The sequence below is a fragment of the Somniosus microcephalus genome, chromosome 11, assembly GCF_052327205.1.
Source record: "Somniosus microcephalus isolate GS21.2 chromosome 11, FLI_Smic_1.0, whole genome shotgun sequence".
Lineage (NCBI taxonomy): Eukaryota > Metazoa > Chordata > Chondrichthyes > Squaliformes > Somniosidae > Somniosus > Somniosus microcephalus.
Window position 1 is genome coordinate 215,444,811 of NC_140997.1, and position 6,367 is coordinate 215,451,177.

A 6,367-nucleotide genomic window follows, 5' to 3' on the forward strand; every position below is an offset into this window, starting at 1 on the left:
GTCTATGTCACAACTGTGTTTATATGAAAATAATTGGGGATTGTTACATGGTCAACAGTGTAATCACTCTCAAACAGCCTGTACATCACAAGTCTCTCGGCGTAGAGGCATGGTTTATATTTGAAATTTTGAGGGTAGGAAGTTAAAGGGAAGACGAATCAAAAAAGTTTCCCTTATTGCATCAACAGTGAACTTCCATTGGCATTGTAACCAACAGTATATTTTGTACATTGTGATTTTTGATTCATCATTACCAAGTTAAGTTTATTATGAATTCATGTTAAATCTTCAGATGGTGAAAATTTCTCCTCATACATATTTGCTCTCAAATTAGGATATTGCTGTCATCCCATGCTTTCCGGGTGGAATCACATGTGAGACCCTGTTTAAGAAATGTATGCCTCTGCACTGCCATTTTGATTATATTTGATCTTCGATTCTATTGTATATGAAACATTGGGTTTTTTTCCCCTCCCTTTCCTGTGGTAATTCTGACAGCCAGAAAAGGTTTGTTTTTTTCCTGTTTCTCACTTTTTCTTCACTATAAATCAGTGTAATCACAAATATAATCTTGCCATTTATACTTCTCAAAATGTCCCAAAACCACTTCACACAATGAGTTACTTTTGAAGTTCAGTGACCATTGCCAGAGCCATTTAGTTTAGTAGTAAACAATGGTAGCAATAGGTCTGTAATAGCCATTTTTGAAGTGCTTCACTTAGCTGATGCCAATTTATGCATCTCAGTGTTGGCTCACTAAAGCATACCTTGAATGGTTCAGTTGCAATTGACGATCTTTCTTTCCAATTAATGGCAACTCTCAATTGTAAAATTTGTGTAAAACATCATCGGCTGTTCCCAGTGACCAATACACATGAAAAGTTGCATAAACTGATTTCTAACATTTTATGACTTTCAAAAGTGTGAAAACTGCTTCAAGCGTAGGATTTGTGATGGCCTTCAATGGAAGGTGACATTGATGAACAAGTATGTTCAAGTACGATAGCAAAATACTGCGAATGCTGGAAATCCAAAATAACAACAGAAAATGCTGGAAAAACTCAGCAGGCCAGGCAAGATCCGTGGAGAGAGAGTCAACATTTGACAAAGAGTTTTGACCTGAAACGTTGACTCTATTTCTCTCTCCACAGATGTTGCCTGGCCTGCTGAGTTTTTCCAGCATTTTCTGTTGTTATTCAGTGAAATTATCCTGCTGGCCTTTATTTGTTCTCAGTGACATTTAACAACTTCTACAATTTTACATTTCACCTTTCAGGTGCCCACCTGATAACCCCAACCTGAAAGTCAGGAGGTCAAGTTCCAGGGCCGCTTATCATTCGGTCTCATTGAATATTTTGATTCAGTCTTGGGAAAGAAGGGAAATACGTATTTATATAAAGACTTCCCTAAGACTTGGCTCGTTGCAGAATGGAAGTAAAGTCCCTCCACAGAACGGAAAACAGGGAATATTGGAAGAAAAGTCTCCCTGGATGGCTCCACTCAAACATTGCCTAGTAGTTGGCTCAACTGGCATAAGCAAGTCCTACCTGCCTGATGTCTGCATCAAGGGAAGGGGGGATAACTAAAAATGGAAGTAAATATATATAAAGCACAGGAAATGAAACCGATTAAAAGGCCAGTTTGGGGGCTGGGAAATGGGGATAAGAGAACAAAAGAGAAGTGAAGAGACATTAAGAGGTATTCAAAACCAGACGAGGTGGTGATAGGACTAGTGGAGAGAGAAAATATGTTCAAGTGATTCTAGGTGCAGAGAAAAGTTGTACTTCAGTTCAGCCAAGAAGCACTTCAACTATAGGTCAAAGAATGAATTAAGTATAAGCAGGGAGCACAACTTAGGGAACTCCATGAAAATGCACCAACTGAGATAAATGTTACATTACCTCATAAGGGGCTCACACAACCTCCTCCCACGTTCGTCACCAAATCATTCCAGTAGGAAGTTTAGTGCCATTTTTACACCATCTCAAGCAATCATGTCTGACTGCACTGCTTTCAGTTCAGGCACTGACTGCTAAATCTTTCATTAACATGTCTTTCAGAGGAATATGTCAACTGAGAAACCTCAGATTTTCTGTTGGAGAGAACCTGAGCCAGATGGCTTCTCGGCCTGCTGGGCTCTAGGACTCCCGTGGCTCCCATGGAAGTTGAGAATCTGTTAAGCTGTTGCAGACTCTTTAGTTGTGTTCTAACTGTAAGCAAGGTATGCAAAGTTGTCAACAAAACTTCTCTTCAAAAAATAATTACAATTTTGCTCCAATGAGCCAATAAAAATCCCTGTGCAAATTGAATATATAGTTGTAAATTTCCAGAAGTACCAATTTGAGCCTTTTAAGGAATGATACTTGATTTGGGAGGGGAAAATGATTTTTGTTTAAAGTGCCCCTCCATAATATGTTGAGAAAATTGGCCTGCTTTTTTTTGGAAAGTCAAACGGCAGGATTTTCATTGGGTCGTGGAGGCGGGATTGGCGGTGTGTGGGGGGTTAAAATCCCGAAATCGGGGGGCACGAACCCATCCTGCCCCCAACCCGCCTCTATGCCGGTTTCAAAGGAGGCGGGTACCCGACCCACCTCCCCGAGGCGGGAAGGGGATTAGTGCCAATTAACTGCCTGTTAACAGGAAGTTTTTAGCCTAATCCCTATTTTCATTCTTGAAGTGTGGGATTCCCGACGGCTCCAAACCACGCCAAGTTTGCGAGGCGGGCTGAAGGGCTTGGAGGGGTCGAGATGTCCGGTGCTCAGGTGAGTGATGGGTGCATGAATGCAGAGATAAGTGTGTTTAAAGGGGTTAAAGAAGTTTTACTTACCTTTACAACCTTCCTTCCTTCAGGTCTCGGGAGTCCCTCATCTCACCGGCACAGAAAGCAGAATGGCCGCGATCTGTCAAAAATTGCAGCATTCAGCTTTCTGTTCTGGAGAGATCTCTAACTCATCCTGAGAGGAAGGAACTAACTTAGAGTACAGATTGTCAGTGTTTGACCGCTTCAAACTGCTGTCGAATGCTGATATTTCATCTGTCAAAAGGTCTTGACAGATGAAATATCAATCTGTGACGTCACCTGTTGCCGGGTGGCCCTTAATTGGCCTGCTGAGCCCGCTGGGCGGGCTCAACAAGGTCAATCAAGTCAAAATCACGTGGGTTGGCTATAACTCAATGGAGGCGGGACTACAACCCCGAAAGTTGTAATCCCACCTCCTCAATGAAAATCCAGCCCAAATTGTTTACCCCAGTGGAGATCCTCTCCTCTCACACTTTCCACTGATGCCACTATTGAGACCTTCTGTAGAAGCTCCGTTGATTACAGTGGAAGCCAAAGTTTGTGACTGGTTTGCAAGTCATCTGGCCCTGGAAAGCCACACCTTGGTAGTTAACATACCCAATCAGTAGTGTATGTTCCCATGGGATGATGCCAAATTCAAATGGGTTTCTAGTAAGAAAAATATAATCTTTGTACTTCAACTGTGAATTTCTTTCAAAGTACTTGAGCTTAAGAAAGATAAACACACTGTTAAGATATAACTTCTTGTGGAATAGACCATTCAGGGAGACAAGAGAATCTTACACATTTTCAGAGAAGGAACCATTTTTGGCGACATATCTATTGAAGGATATTAGAGGTAAAGTGGTGTAAGAAGTCTATGGATGCCAATGTTTGTTTACATTACTATATAATCCCATGTTCCGAAGGAAATTGGGGACAGGGATAGTTCAACTGTGTCCACTGATGCATCCTGGATAACCATGGTTTCTTGGGGCTTAATTGATTCCCTTAGAGAATGAAAAAGAATTTTCTCCAGATTTTTCCCCTGAAGTTGGCTGCCAGTTTTTTCCCTCTTCTCTGCCTCTGCTAGCAGTGCAACATTCTATCAGTTGGCGAGGATGATGCGTGAGTTTGCATCGTCTAATGAATGGCCTTTTCTCTCTTTTTCATCTGTAAGTATAAGGAAGATCAGATCCAATCAAATATTCTGTTTCCACGGACTAACATTGAATTTTTCATCCTATGCTCCATCAATGGCAGCACTCATTCAGCTATTATCCTGCCCTCTGGAACTTCCTACTCCCTTTTCTCCATCTCCCTACTTTCAAAAAAACTCAAAACCCATCTTTTGACTGCTTCTCAATTCCTCGGCCTACCTTCTCAATTCCTCGTGCTGTATCCTTTTCCTCCTTACTGTAAAGTGCTGAGATATCTGCCTTGCATGTAAGCCACACAATGTAAATGCAAGTTGTTTAAAAATATATCTTTTGGATAGGGCAACAGTAAGCTGTCAGTGTTCGCATTAATTAACTCTTGTCTTCTCTTAAACAACATTCTCCCTCCACAGCCTCTCATCCATTTGTGAGACTTCATTCAGTTTCAAAAATCTCTTGGTTTGAGATTCATATATCAGTGACTCTTTCCTGATGGGTCAGAAATGCTCCAAGAAATAGTCACATAATCACCGAGATATTCAAACCTGGAGATGCAGAGAAGGAACGCAAGACTGATAGCTGCTTCAGAGGAACGAGTTTGTAAAAAAGACCAGAAAAACATGAGCTTTTCAACCTTGGAAGGAGGTGCTTTAGAGGCAATGGCCCGCAATTTGCAGTCGGGGCAAAGCAAAGGTGTTCATCGCTGGCCCCAAAGTAAGCTTCACACAAAGACCGCACAATCTCTGTCGAGAAGTTTGGGTTTTCTGACATGTAATTCATATCGACGGAGTATAGTGGGGATCCCCTAGTGCGAGCTGCTGTGACGTTAACAAGCTGTCTAAGCAGCCAATCAAAACGTGGAATTCTCTCAGACAGCGAACAAGGAAGTAGGTAAACTCTTAAAATTCTAACTTTTTAAAAATGTTAGCGAGAGCAAAACAAAGATTGGGGCTCTCACGTGGGGAAAGGCCTGAAATAAAAATGAACAAACATTAAAACATTTTTTTTTACATTTCTTAAAAATTTAATTTTTATTAATGGATAAGTTTGACCCTGCACAAAATTAAAGTTTGTTTTCCAGGCCCTTAACATTTGTTTAGCAGTAATAATGCTGTCAAAACCCCAGTTACCCCTAGTTCCTTCGGGCCTAACTTTTAGTGGGGCATTTAACAGCAGTATTACTGCAGAAGAGCTGAAGGTTTTTGTCAGTTTCCCTGATTTGAGAGATTTCACTGATTGTCGGCTCTGTTGGGGGTGGGTGGCACAGCTCAGTCAGTGGAGGAGCAGTGAATGACAGACCGCAACTTCAGCATACGCTAAATCCTGAAGTTGCGGTTAGTATCGAAGGCGAAATGACAGCAAACGCTGCCAGTTCACCGTCATTGGGACCGCAAATTCCGGGCCAATGTAATAGAAGTATAAGATAATAAAAGGTACTGACAACTTAAATGCAAAACCCTACTTCAAATTATATGATGACAGTAAGACGAGGCACAGGTTCAAGTTCATTTCTTTTTAAAACAACTTAGGACTGATGTTAGGAAGTTCTTCACAAAGTGATCAATATGGAATGGACTTTCTAGTAGAGACCGCCAGGTAAAAACCTGAAAGTATTTAATAAATAGTTTGATGCTGCAATGGGGTCACTAATTTATTTCTGAATGGATGAGCTAAATATCCCTTTTCATCTGTATGTATCATGTGACATCTGTATGTATCATGTGAATGAAGGCCCTTTAACATTTGGGTGAGCTGTGTTATTCAAACTTTGTCAATGTAATGTGCACTTTCAGTCTCCCAAGTATAGTTTCTTTGTTTACTCCCATGATAATCTCAAACTGTAGCTTTGCCTTCTTTGTAAGACCTCAGATGACAGTCTTCAGTTATTTCCGGTTTAAAACTCGTTAATCACCAATTCTAGAAATTGCAATCTGGCGACTCTTCCCTATCTGTGGCATTTTATGTTCATAGGATCATATAAGGTACAACATGGAAGGAAGGTGTTCAGCCTGTGCTAGCTATTCAATGAGCAATGTCTTGTATCCCATTTCCCTGCCCTTTCTCCATATCTTTATTCCTTTAAAAAAATCATCAAATTTATTTTTAAATGATTTTATAATCTTAGAAACATAGAAGATAGGAGCAGGAGTAGGCCATTCGGCCCCTCGAGCCTGATCATCCCAATTCAGTACCCTGTCCCTGCTTTCTCCCCATATCCCTTTAGCCTTAAGAAATATATCTAACTCCTTCTTGAATATATTTAATGAATTGGCCTCAACTGCCTTCTGTGGTAGAGAATTCCACAGGTTCACCACTCGCTGGGTGAAGAAATTCCTCCTCATCTCAGTCCTAAATGGCTTACCCCTTATCCTTAAACTGTGACCCCTGGTTCTGGACTCCCCCGCCATCGAGAACATCCTTCCTGCATCTA